Here is a 14,946-nt window from a genome sequence, read left to right as displayed (position 1 = left end):
TTGCCTTTAGACATAAAATTTTCAATTTGAAAAATATTATTTTGTTCTTATTCTAGGGAAAAAAATCATTGTTTTTCAGAGAGGTCTCTGTGTTTTGTTTGAAAATGACACTAAAAAAGCATGGGTGGCTTATGAACAAGTTCATAATAAACAGTACACTGAGCAGCCAAGAGCGGTGGCTCGCACCTGTTGGAGGCGAGGCAGGCAGATCAGTTGAAGCCTGGAGTTCGAGACCAGCCTGCCTAACATGGTGAAACCCCACCTCTATTACAAATGCAAAAATTAGCCACGTGTGATGGCACACACCTGTGATCCCAGCCACTCAGGAGGCTGAGGAAGGAGAATTAATTTCCACCTGAGAGGTGGAGGTTGCAGTAAGCTGATATCGCGCCACTGCACTTCAGCCTAGGTGATAGAGTGAATGAGACTCCATCTCAAACAAAGAATACACTGAGGAGTAGAGATGAATAAATTGCTAGCCCAGTGTATCAGTCAGGGTTCCAGAGAAAGAGGACGAATAGGATCTCTCTCTCTCTCTCTCTCTCTCTCTCTCTCTCTCTCTCTCTCTCTCTCTCTCTCTCTGTCTCTATACCTATGAATGAAGAGACTTAAAGGAATTGGTTCACATGATGAGGGAGGCCAAAAAGTTCCATGATCTGTCATTTGGAGATCCAAGTTGGAGAACCAAGAAAGCTGGTAGTGTAATTCAGCCGGAATCCGAAGTCCTGAAAACCAGGGAGTTGATGGTGTAAGTCCTGGTCCGAGTCCAAAGACCTGAGAACCAGGAGTGCTGATGTCCAAGAAGCGGTGAGATGTGTGTCCCAGCTCAAACAGAGAATTTGTCCTCCCTCCACCTTTTTGTTCTAGTCCGGCTCTCTCTAGGTTAGATGATACCCACTGAATTGGTGAGGACAGATCTTTACTCAGTCTACTGATTGAAATGCTAATCTCTTTCAGAAACACCTCCCAGACACACCCAGAAATCCTGTTTTACCAGCCTCTGTTAGCCCAGTCCAGTTGACATGTAAAATTAACCATCACACACAGTAAAATTCAGTTTTTAGATACTCATCACCCCTTTTACTGCTATACTGTTATTTTTGGACTACTTATGTAAAATAACCATATTTTCAGAGGCTCTTCCTAACACATACAGGGTCACACTATATTTTAACTAGAGTCCTGTTCACTATTTGCCTTTTTTTTTTTTTTTTTTTTTTTTGAGACACACTCTCACTCTGTAGCCCAGGCTGGAGTGCAATGGCACCATCTTGGCTCACTGCAACCTCCGCCTTCCAGGTTCAAGAGCTTCTCATGACTCAGCCCCTGAGTTGCTGGGATTACAGCACCATCGCACCTGGCTAATTTATGTATTTTTAGTAAAGGTAGAGTTTCACCATGTTGGTTAGGCTGATCTTGAACTTCTGGCCTCAAGTGATCTGGCCGCTTAGGCCTCCCAAAGTGCTGAGATTATAGGTGTGAGCCACTGTGCCTGGCCAACTTTTGCCTTTTTGAGACAGAGTCTCACTCCATTGCCCAGACTAGAGTGCAGTGGCTTGATCATACCTCAGTGCAGCCTGGAACTCTTGGGCACAAGGGATTCTCCTGCCTCAGCCTCCTGAGGAGGTGGAACAACAGGCATGCACCACCATGTCCAGCTATTTTTTTTTTTAAAGATGGAGTCTTGCTGTGTTGCCCAGGCTAGTCTCAGACTCCTGGCCTCAAGGGATCCTCCTGCCTTGGCCTCCCAAAGTTTGGGATTACAAGTGTTAGCTACTGCACCTGGCCACTATTTAACTTGATAATGCTCTTATGATTTGTGGTATTTATATTTCTATGTTCATGTTTTTTTTTTTTTTTGAGAAAAAGAAGGGGAAAAAAAGAAAAAGAGGGAAAAAGGAATATTACTTCATTCCTAAAATGGGTTTCAATAATGGCCGATCAATATTTTGAGTGTTTAAAGTGGTTAATGCATATTTTATGTGTTTAAAATGGAGACCTCTATTGTGTTTATTTGTTCTGGATCTGAGTTCAAGTCCTGGATATCGTTATCAATTTGTTGTCTCGTTGCATCTAAATCTCATTATGTGTCTTATGTATCTGGGTGTTAAGATCTCTTATTGTTACATTAATCCTTTTACCCTTGCATCCTTGTAGCTTTGAAATCTATTTTATTAAGTGTGAGAATTGCAACTCCTGCTTTTTATTTATTTATTTTTGCTCTCCATTTGGTTGGTGAGTTTTTTTCCATCCCCTTGTTTTGAGTCTTTGTATATCTTTAGATATATCGTTAGATTTTTGTGGATAATGTATATTTTGTGTGTTTAAAATGGAGAGCTCTATTGAGTTTATTTGTTCTGGATCTTAGTTCCAGTCCCAGATATCGTTATCAATTTTCTGTCTCGTTGAATCTAAATCTCATTATGGGTCTTATGTATCTGGGTGTTAAGATCTCTTATTATTACATTAATCCTTTCACCCTTGTATCCTTGTAGCTTTGAAATCTATTTTGTCAAATGTGAAAATTGCGACTCCTGCTTTTTATTTATTTATTTTTGCTCTCCATTTGGTTGGTACGTTTTTTTTTTCCAATCCTTTATTTTGAGTCTATGTATATCTTTGGATATACTGTTAGATTTTGTCTGTATCTTTTGATTGGGAGATTTGGTCGATTTAAATTTAGGGTTGCTGCCATTTGATATTAACTGGCTATTTTGTCCTTTCGTTGATAAAAATTCTTCTTTATGTTAATGCTCTTTACTTTTTGGTGTATTTTTAGAAAGGGTCATACTGGTTGTTCCTTTCTGTGTATAATGCTTCTGTTAGAAGTTCTTGTAAAGCAGGCCTGGTGGTAATAAAATCTCTGAGTACTTGCTTGTTCCTAAAAGATTTTATTTTTCCTTCAAATGTAAAGCTTAAATTGGCAGGATATGAAATTCTGGGCTGAAAGTTCTGTTGATTAAGTATATTGAATATTGGCCCCCACTCTCTTCTAGCTTGTAGGGTTTCCGTTGAGAGATCTGCTGTAAGCCTAACAGGCTTACCTTTATGGGTAACTTGATCTTTCTCTCTGGCTGCCCTTAATATTTTCTCCTTTGTTTCAATCTTGGTGAATCTAACGATTATGTGCCTTGGGGTTGGTCTTTTTGAGGAATATCTTTGTGGTGTTCTCTGTATTGCCTGGGGTTGAATAGTGTCCTGCTTTGCTAAATTAGGAAAATTTTCCTGGATAATGTCCTGGAGAGTATTTTCCAGCTTGAATTCATTCTCTCCGTTACATTCAGGTACACCAATCAAGCGTATATTAGGTCTTTTCACATAGTCCCATATTGCTTGGAGACTTTGCTCATTCCTTTTTATCCTTTTTTCTCTATTCTTGTCTTGTCGTTTTGTTTCATTAAGTTGGTCTTCGACCTCTGATACCCTTTCTTCTGCTTGATCCATTCGGCTGTTTAAGCTTGTACATATTTCACTAAGTTCTTGTGTTGTATTTTTCAACTCCATAAGTTCATTTGTATTCCTCTCTATATTGTCTATTCTTTTCAACATTTCATCTAACCTTTTTTCCAAGTTCTTAGTTTCTTTACATTGGGTTAGAACAAGTTCCTTTAACTCCCAGAAGTTTCTTATCATCCACCTTTTAAAGCCTACTTCAGATAATGGAACACAGTCCTTTTCCATCAGGGCTTGTTCCGTTACTGATGAGTCGTTTTCCATCAGGGCTTGTTCCGTTGCTGATGGGTTCTGATTTTGGGTATACTCGGCCTTCTTAGGCTGTTTTTTTCCCTTCATTGTAGATGACCCGCCTTTCTAATTAGGTTTCTGAGTCGACGTCTGACTTATTGATTCCCAGTGCTGGGATCCGAGCAACCCACTGTGGCGGCCTAAATAGCAGCGATAAGACTGATGGTGCTCTTCTGCCCGGGAATCTCTAGTCTGGCTTCCCTCTTGAGTCCGCAACAAGCGGCTCTGACTTCCCTGAGCTCCAAACTCCAGTCAGTAGGGGAAGCAGTCCCGTTGGCTCTGCATGAAGAGCTACTGCGCCGAGACACCGGCAAAACCGCTGCGGCGGCCACAAGAGTCGCACTGGCGACCCGTGGGGCTCCTCCACTGTGAATCGGCTGATAGGTGAGTGACGAAAATTCTTCTAAAAGTGTGGCGTCGTCTCGTTCTCTGAGCTTTCACTGGGAGCTACAATCCTGAGCTGTTAGTGGTCAGCCATCTTGGATCGATCTCTATGTTCATGATTTTTTAAAAAACTAACAGATTTAACATAAAAGTTACCCTTTAAAAGAGTACAATTCTGTGGTTTCTAGTATATTCACAGAATTGTGCAGACATCCTGACTAGTGTTAGAACATTTTCATCCCCACGAAAAGAAACTCCACATCCCTAAGCATTCTCTCCCTATTCCCCAATCTGCCTTACAGTCCCTGGCAATTACTAATCTACTTTCTGTTTCTATGGATTTGCTTACTTTGAACATTTTGTTTAAATGTAATCACACAATATGTGGTCTTTTCTATCTGACCTCTTTAACTTCACATGGTGATTTCAAAATTCATCTATTTGCAATATGTTTCTTCCTTCCTTTTCATGGCCTATTATTTTTCAGTGTGTGGATATTACACAGTTTTGTTAATTGGTTCATCATGAATATTTGTATTGCTTCCAGTTTTGGCCATTTTGAATAATGCTGCTATGAACATTCCTGTACAAGTTTTTTGTGGACATGTGTTTTCATTTCTCTTGGGTATATGTCTATGAGTGCAATTGCTGGGTCATGTAGTAACTCTATTTAACATTTTGAAGAACACCTAACTTGTTTTCCACAGTGACTGCACCATTAACAATTCCATCAGCAATGTACAAGGGTTACAGTTTTTCTGCATTTTCATCAACACTTGTTATTGTCTCTTTCCTATTTTAGCCATCCTTGTTAAGTGTAAAGTGTCATCTCTGAGAGATTTTTTTTTTGGTACAGTTTTACTGAGATATAATTTACCTACATACTGAGATATAATTCACCCACTTAAAGTATACAAGGCAATGGTTTTTATTACATTCACAGTTGTGCAACATCACCACAATCAATTTTAGAACATGTTCATCATCCACAAAAGAACCCTCATACCCTTTAGCAATCTCGTTGGGGTTTTCATTTGCATTTTCCTAATATGTCATAACATTGAATATCTTTTCATGTGCTTATTGGCCATTTGTATATCTTCTTTGGAAAAATGTCCATTCAAATCTTTTGTTCATTTTTAGTTTTTTTTTATTGTTGAGTTGGAAGACTCTTTATGTATTTTAAATACAAGTCCCTTATCAGATATATGACTTGCAAATGTTTTCTCTCGTTTTATGGGTGGTCTTTTCTTTTCACTTTCTTGATAGTGTCCTTTGAAACAGGTCTTGCTCTATCGCCCAGGCTGGAGTGTAGTGGTGTGATTACGACTCACTGCAGCCTTGACTTCCTGAGTTCAAATGACCCTCCCACCTCTGAGAGCACCACCCACCCCCTAATCCCTGTAGCTGAGATCACAGACATGTGCCACCATGACCAACTAATTTTTAATTTTTTTTGGTTGAGATGGGGGTCCCCCATTCAGTGGTCTTGGCACCCTTGCTGAAAATCAATTGACGAAAAAATAGTAGGACTTATTTCTGAATGCTCAATTCCATTCCATTGATCTATATGTCTATTTTTATGCTATTAGCACACTCTCTTGATTACTGTAACTTTATACTAGGTTTTGAAATCAGGAAACATGAATCATCCAACTTTGTTCTTCTTTTTCAAGATTGTTTTTGGCTTGTCTGAGTCTCTTGCATTTCCATATGAGTATTAAGATTAGCATATCATTCCTGGGAAGATGGCATGGTAGGGGCAACTTGGGATTGCAGCTCTCAGTGAAGACACATAGGGTGAGTGCAGGCTGCATTTCCAGATGGATATTTGTTGCCCACAGAATGGGGAGGTTCCCAGGTGTAGGAGAGACACGGCATGCCAGTGCAGCTGCTTCAGCGGTGTGGCTGTTTTGGCTGGTGCCGCAGCACAGCGGCACTCTGCACAAAATGCACTGGTCTGGGTACCCTGTTAAACTGGCAATCTGAGATTTGGGAGGGCAGATTAGCATATCCATCTGACTGAACGGGACTTGGACAGTGAGCCAGACCAGGAGATTCCTGGGAGGTGACGTTTGAGCTGGCGCAGTGGGTCACTGCACAGGAAATCACACAGATCCCGGTGCCCTACCAGCAGGTGACTGAAACGCCTGGAAGAGAGTCAACTGTTCAACTTAAAAAGAGAAAAAAAAGGGCTCTGAGGCAGGGAGCCAGGTGGTCAGGCTCAGCAGGTCCCACCCCCACAGGGACAAAAAAAACGGTGATTTGAAACGCTCAGGGTTGAGAGTTTCACTGCGGGCACGGCTGAACCCAGGATGGTGCAGCTCGGTGGGGGAGGGGCGTCTGCCATTACCGAGGCATTCCACCCCTACTGAGGTACACTCCCATTGCTGACGCAGCCTGCTGTTGCCGAGGCAGCCCGCCATAACAGAGAGACTCTGCCAATAGGGCGGAGCCCATGGCAGCAGGGCGGAGCCCACGGCAGCAGGGCAGAGCCTCGGCAGGCAAATAGCAACTAGACTGCCTCCTAGCTGGGCAGGACAGTGCAACGGATACTCATAAAGAAAGCCCTAACTCCCCGAGACAGAGCATCTGAGGAAAAAAAGGGGTTTTATGAGTTCTACTGCAGCAGACTTATACGTTCCTGCCTAACAGCCCTGAATAATCAACAGAGCTCGCAGCTCAGCATTTGAGCTCCCATAAAGTACAGACCACCTCCTCAAGTGGCTCCCTGACCCCAGTATATCCAAAGAGTCACCTCAAAAAGGACTGATCAGACTGACATTTGGTGGACATTATTCTGGGACAAAGATAGCAGAAGAAGAAACTGGTAGCATCCCTCACTGTTCCACAGCTGCTACAGGTGTACCCCAGACAAGCAGGGCCTGGAGTTGACCTCAGCAGTCATACAGCAGAGGGGCTAGACTGTTAGAAGGAAAACTAAGTAACAGAAATACTTCATCATCAACAATCTGGGCGTCCACTCAGAGACCCAATCAAAAAGTCAGCAACCACTCAGATGACGGGTGGATAAACCCACAAAGATGGGAAGAAACCAGTGCAAAAATGAGGAAAACACCTGAAACCAAAACACCTCACCTCCTACAAAGGACCAAAACTCCTCACCAGCAAGGCAACAAAGCTGGACAGAGAATGAGTGTGATGAAATGACGGAATCAGACTTCAGAACGTGGGTAATGAGAAACTTCCGTGAGCTAAAAGAACATGTTCTAAATCAATGCAAAGAAACTAAGAACCTTGAAAAAAGATTCGAGGAAATGATAACAAGAATGGAAAACTTAAAGAGGAATATGAATGAATTGAAGGAGTTGAAAAACACAACATGAGAACTTCACGAAGGATGCACAAGTTTCAACAGCCAAATTGACCAAGCAGAAGAAAGAATACCAGAAGTCAAAGATCAACTTAATGAAATAAAACGAGAAACCAAGATTCGAGAAAAAAGCGCAAAAAGGAATGAACAAAGTCTCCAAGAAATGTGGGACTATGTGAAGAGACCTAACCTATGTTTGATAGGTGTACCAGAATGTGACGAAGAGAATGAATCCAAGCTGGAAAATACTCTTCAGGATATTATCCAGGAAAATTTCCCCAACCTAGCAAGGCAGGCCAATATTCAAGTCCAGAAAATACAGAGAACACCACAAAGATATTGCACAAGAAGAGCAACCCCAAGGTACATAATCGTCAGATTCACCAGGAGAAAATGCTAAGGGCAACCAGAGAGAAAGATCAGGTCACCCGCAAAGGGCATCACGCTCACAGCAGATCTCTTGGCAGAAACTCTACAAGCCAGAAGAGAGTGGGGGCCAATATTTAACATCCTTAAAGAAAAGAACTTTCAACCCAGAATTTCATAGCCAGCCAAACTGAGCTTCATAAGTGAAGGAAAAATAAAATCATTTGCAAACAAGCAAGTACTCAGAGATTTTGTCACCACTAGGCCTGCTTTACAAGAGCTCCCGAAAGAGGCACTACACATAGAAAGGAACAACCAGTACCAGCCATTCCAAAAACATACCAAATGCTAGAGAGCATTAACAAAATGAAGAATCTGCATCAACTAGCAGGCAAAACAGCCAGCTAGCATCAAAACGGCAGTATCAAATTCACACATACAATATTAACCCTAAATGTAAATGGACTAAATGCACCAATCAAAAGACACAGACTGGCAAATTGGATAAAAAAACGAAACCCATGGGTGTGCTGTATCCAGGAAACCCATCTCACATGCAAGGATACACAAAGGCTCAAGATAAATGGATGGAGGAAGATTTACCAAGCAAATGGAGAGCAGAAAAAAGCAGGAGTTGCAATTCTCATCTCTGATAAAATAGACTTTAAAGCAACAAAGATCAAAAGAGACAAAGAAGGTCATTACATAATGGTAAAAGGATCATTACAACAAGAAGAGCTAATGACCCTAAATATATATGAACCCAACACAGGAGCACCCAGATACATAAGGCAAGTTCTTAATGACTTACAAAGAGACTTAGACTCCCACACAGTAATAGTGGGAGACTTTAACACTCCACTGTCAATATTAGACAGATCAACCAGACAGAAAATTAACAAGGATATCCAGGGCTTGAACTCAGACCTGGAACAAGCAAACCTGATAGACATTTACAGAACTTTCCACCCCAAATCCACAGAATATACATCTTCTCAGCACCACTTCACACCTACTCTAAAATTGACCACATAATTGGAAGTAAAGCACTCCTCAGCAAATGCAAAACAACTGAAATCATAACAAACACTCTCTCAGACCATAGTGCAATCAAGTTAGAACTCAGAATTCAGAAACCAATCCAGAACCACACAGCTTCATGGAAACTGAACAACTGGCTCTTGAATGTTGACTGGATAAACAATGAAATGAAGGCAGAAATAAAGAAGTTCTTCGAAACCAATGAGAACGAAGACACAGCATACCAGAATCTCTGGGACATATTTAAAGCAGTCTCCAGAGGAAAATATATAGCAATAAGTGCCCATATGAGAAGAGTGAAGAGATCCAAAATTGACACCCTATCATCAAAATTGAAAGAGCTAGAGGAGTAAGATCAAAAAAACTCAAAACCTAGCAGAAGACAAGAAATAACTAAGATCAGAGCAGAACTGAAGGAGATAGAGACACGAAAAACCCTTCAAAAAGTCAATAAATCCAAGAGCTGGTTTTTTGAAAAGATCAACAAAATAGACAGACCACTAGCCAGACTGATAAAAAAGAAAAGAGAGAACAACCAAACAGATGCAATAAAAAACAATAAAGGGGAAATCACCACAGATTCCACAGAAATTCAAACCATCATCAGAGAATATTACAAACAACTCTATGCACATATACTAGTAAACCTGGAAGAAATGGATAAATTCCTGGACACCTGTGTCCTCCCAAGCCTAAACCAGGAGGAAGCCAAAACTATGAATAGACCAATAACAAGGTCTGAAGTTGAGGCAGCAATTAAGAGCCTACCACCCAAAAAAAGCCCAGGTCCAGATGGGTTCACAGCCAAATTCTACCAGACATACAAAGAGGAGCTGGTACCATTCCTTCTGAAACTATTCCAAATAATCCAAAAAGAGAAAATCTTTCCCAAATCATTTTATGAGACCAACATCATCCTGATACCAAAACCTGGCAGAGACTCAACAAGAAAAGAAAACTTCAGGCCAATATCCATGATGAGCATAGATGCAAAAATCTTCAATAAAATACTGGCAAGCCGACTGCAACATCACATCAAAATACTTACCCATCATGATCAAGTAGGATTCATCCCAGGGACACAAGGCTGGTTCAACATACGCAAGTCTATAAACGTAATTCACCACATAAACAGAACCAAAAACAAAAACCACATGATTATCTCAATTGATGCAGAGAAGGCATTCGGCAAAATTCAACAGCCCTTTATGCTAAAAACCCTCAATAAACTCTGTATTGACGGAACGTATCTCAAAGTAATAAAAGCTATTTATGACAAACCAACAGCCAATATCATACTGAATGGGCAAAAACTGGAAGCATTCCCTTTGAAATCGGCACTAGACAAGGATGCCCTCTTTCACCACTCCTATTCAATATAGTACTGGAAGTTCTAGCCAGAGCAATCAGGCAAGAAAAAGAAATAAAGGGTATTCAAATAGGAAAGGAGGAAGCCAAATTGTCTCTATTTGCAGACGACATGATAGTATACCTAGAAGACCCCATCGTCTCAGCCCAAAATATCCTGAAACTGGTAAGCAACTTCAGCAAAGTCTCAGGATATAAAATCCATGTGCAAAAATCACAAGCATTCCTATACAGCAATAACAGACTTAAAGAGAGCCAAATCAAGAATGAACTGCCATTCACAATTACTACAAAAAGAATAAAATACCTAGGAATACAACTTACAAGGAACGTAAGGGACCTCTTCAAGGAAAACTACAAACCATGCTCAACGAAATAAGAGAGGACACAAACAGATGGAGAAACATTCCATGTTCATGGTTAGGAAGAATCAATATCATGAAAATGGCTATATTGCCCAAAGTAATTTACAGACTCAACGCTATCCCCATCAAGCTACCATTGACTTTCTTCACAGAACTGGAAAAAAGCACCATGAACTTCATATGAAACCAAAAGAGAGACTGCATAGCCAAGTCAATTCTAAGCAAAAAGAACACAGCGGGAGGCATCACACTACTGGACTTCAAACTATACTACAAGGCTACAGTAATCAAAACAGCATGGTACTGGTACCAAAACAGAGATATAGACCAATGGAACAGAACAGAGGCATCGGAGGCAACACAACATATCTACAACCTTTCAATCTTTGATAAATCTGACAAAAACAAGCAATGGGGAAAGGATTCCCTGTTTAATAAATGGTGTTGGGAAAACTGGCTAGCCATGTGCAGAAAGCAGAAACTGGACCCCTTCCTGACACCTTACACTAAAATTAACTCCAGATGGATTAAAGGCTTAAACATAAGACCTGGCACCATAAAAACCCTAGAAGAAAATGTAGGCAAAACCATTCAGGACATAGCAGTAGGCAAGGACTTCATGACCAAAACACCAAAAGCATTGGCAACAAAAGCCAAAATAGACAAATGGGACCTAATCAAACTCCACAGCTTCTGCACGGCAAAAGAAACAGTCACTAAAGTGAATCGGCAACCAACAGAATGGGAAAAAAATTTCTGCAGTTTACCCATCTGACAAAGGGCTGATATCCAGAATTTACAAAGAACTCAAACAGATTTACAGGAAAAAACCAAACAAGCCCATTCAAAAATGGGCAAAGGATATGACCAGACACTTAACAAAAGAAGACATGCATGAGGCCAACAAACATATGAAAAAATGCTCATCATCACTGGTCATTAGAGAGATGCAAATCAAAACCACATTGAGATACCATCTCATGCCAGTTAGAATGACAATCATTAAAAAATCTGGAGACAACAGATGCAGGAGAGGATGTGGAGAAATAGGAACACTTTTACACTGTTGGTGGGAGTGTAAATTAGTTCAACCATTGTGGAAGACAGTGTGGCGATTCCTCAAGGCCTTAGAAATAGAAATTCCATGTGACCCAGCAATCCCATTACTGGGTATATATGCAAAGGACTATAAATCGTTCTACTATAAGGACACATGCACATGAATGTTCATTGCAGCACTGTTCACAATAGCAAAGACCTGGAAGCAACCCAAATGCCCATCGATGATAGACTGGACTGGGAAAATGTGGCACATATACACCATGGAATATTATGCAGCAATTAAAAATGATGAGTTCGTGTCCTTTGTAGGGACATGGATGAATCTGGAGAACATCATTCTCAGCAAACTGACACAACAATAGAAAATGAAATACCGCATATTCTCACTCATAGGCGGGTGATGAAAATGAGAACACATGGACACTGGGATCTACTGGGGGCATAGGGGAGGGACTGTGGGGGGGGGCTGGGGAGGGATAGCCTGAAGAGAAATGTCAAATGTAGGTGAAGGGGAGGAAGGCAGCAAAACACACTGCCATGTGTGTACCTATGCAACTATCTTGCATGTTCTGCACATGTACCCCAAACCTAAAATGCAGTAAAATACAATTCAAAAAAAAAGATTAGCATATCAATTTCTGCAAAAAAGATGCTGTTTTTTTTTTTCTTTTGAGATGGAGTCTTGCTCTGTGGTGAGATCAGCCTAGGCAACGTGTCAAGACCCCAACTCTAAAAAAAATACAAAAATTAGCTGAGTGTGGTGGCATATGCCTGTAGTTCCAGCTATACAGGAGGCTAAGGTCTGAATTATGCTTGGTGTGGAAAGGTGCTACAGGCACCAGCCTCTACAGAATTTCCATTAGTTTGTCCAAAGCCACTGATATGGTTTTGCTGTGCCCCTACCCAAATCTCAACTTGAATTATATCTCCCAAAATTCCCCTTTGTTGTGGGAGGGACACAGAGGGAGGTAATTGAATCATTGGGGTCAGTCTCTCCTGTGCTATCCTCATGATGGTGAATAAGTCTCACAGATCTGATGGGTTTATCAGGGTTTCCACTTCTGCATCCTCCTCATTTTCTCTTGCCACCACCATGTAAGAAGTACCTTTCAACTCCCACCATAATTCTGAGGCTTCTCCAGCTATGTGGAACTGTAAGTTTAATTAAACCTCTTTTTATTCCCAGTCTTGGGCATGTCTTTACCAGCAACTTGAAAAACAAATTAACACAGCCACCCTAAATACACAATTTAAGGAAAAGCAGTGTGTGTTAACTCTTAAACACAGCTTCAGCACAAGACCTCCTTTCAACTACACTGCTGCATACTTGAACTTCCCTAGGCTTATTCCAAAGGTGGGCTCTTAATGATGGATCTCTATACCTTCTCATCACTAGGAAGATCAACAGGTAAGAAAGACAAGGGCGAAAGTACATCTGCACTCTTATTCCTCCAACTCCAAATTAAGAGTAAGTGACACAAAGAATCAGGAATTTGTTATGGTGCCTAGTGGTGGCAGTGGTGGCAGAAACATTGTTTCTAGGGGCAACTTGAGTTTCTGTAATGGGGCAGTATTCAGTGATGTGGGGACCCCATTCCAAGCTGTGGCATTTAGTGGTGCATCAGTAATGGTCTTCCTGGATGGGTTTATAAGGACTGGTAGCTCAAAAGCAGCTCATTAAAATATTAATGTAACCCATAGTTAATATAATACTTAATGGCAAAAGATTGAGATCTCCCCTAAAATCAGGAAAAAGCCAAAAATATTCACTTTTTATTCAACATTGTGCTGGATATTCCAGGCAGGTCAATTAGATAAGAAAAAAAGAAATGAAGTTATCCAAATAGGAAAGAAAGAAATAGGACTATCTCTTTTGTAGATGCCATGATTTACTCTTATATATAGAAAATCTTAAGGAATCCATTATAAACCTATTAGACCTAATAAACAAGTTTACCAAGGTTGCCAGCTACAAGAGCAACATGCAAAAATGTATTGTATTTGTATACACTAGCAAAGAACAATCCAAAAATGAAATTAAGAAAACAATTTCATTTATAATGGCTTCCAAAAGAATAAAATACTTAGAAATCAATTTAACCAAAGAAGTGCAAGATTGGTACACTTAAAACTACAAAACAAAGTCTATACTTTCAGGGATCATTTCTATAGTTTGTTACTAGAGAAGTTTCTCGGAACGTGTAGAGCACTGATGGATTAAAGACTTAAACATAAAACCTAACACCATAAAAACCCTAGGAGAAAACCTAGGCAAAACCATTCAGGACATAGGCATAGGCAAGGACTTCATGACTAAAACACCAAAAGCATTGGCAACAAAAGCCAAAATAGACAAATGAGATCTAATTAAACTCCAGAGCTTCTGTACAGCAAAAGAAACAATCATTAGAGTGAACCAGCAACTAAGAGAATGGAAAAAAATTTTTGCAATCTACCCACCTGACAAAGGGCTAATATCCAGGATCTACAAAGAACTAAAACAGATTTATAAGAAAAACAAACCAACCAACCCATTCAAAAGTGGGCAAAGGACATGAACAGATATTTTTCAAAAGAAGACATATATGAGGTCAACAAACATATGAAAAAAATGCTCATGATCACTGGTCATTAGAGAGATGCAAATCAAAACCACATTGAGATACCATCTCATGCCAGTTAGAATGGTGATCATTAAAAAATATGGAGACAACAGATGCTGGAGAGGATGTGGAGAAATAGGAACACTTTTACACTGCTGGTGGGAGCGTAAATTAGTTCAACCATTGTGGAGGACAGTGTGGCAATTCCTCAAGGACCTAGAAACAGAAATTCCATTTGACCCAGCAATTCCATCACTGGGTATATATCCAAAGGATTATAAATTGTTCCATTATAAAGACACATGCACGTGTATGTTCATTGCAGCACTGTTTACAATAGCAAAGACCTGGAACCAACCCAAATGCCCATCAATCATAGACTGGATAAGGAAAACGTGGCACATATACACCATGGAATGCTATGCAGCTATAAAAAATGATGAGTTTGTGTCCTTTGTAGGGACATGGATGAATCTGGAAACCATCATTCTCAGCAAACTGACACCAGATCATAAAATCAAACACCACATGTCCTCACTCATAGTCGAACACATGGCACAGGGAGGGAAGCATCACACACTGGGGTCTGTTGCGGGGGAATAGGGGAAGGACAGCAGGGGTAGGGAGGTTGGGGGGGGATAACATGTGGAGAAATCCCAGATATAGGTGATGGGGGAAT

At 40.5% G+C, this 14,946-nt stretch overlaps 1 pseudogene; it reads left to right on the top strand.

Moving 5' to 3' along the window:
• The first annotated feature begins 13,805 nt into the window (after nt 1-13,805).
• Nucleotides 13,806-13,878, top strand: LOC118154129 (small nucleolar RNA U3; annotated as a pseudogene).
• Nucleotides 13,879-14,946: the final 1,068 nt, after the last annotated feature.

This window comes from Callithrix jacchus, chromosome 5, assembly GCF_049354715.1.
Source record: "Callithrix jacchus isolate 240 chromosome 5, calJac240_pri, whole genome shotgun sequence".
In the NCBI taxonomy this organism is placed as follows: Eukaryota; Metazoa; Chordata; class Mammalia; order Primates; family Cebidae; genus Callithrix; species Callithrix jacchus.
Note: the sequence above shows the minus strand (reverse complement) of the source record. Positions and strands in the feature narration are given on the sequence as shown.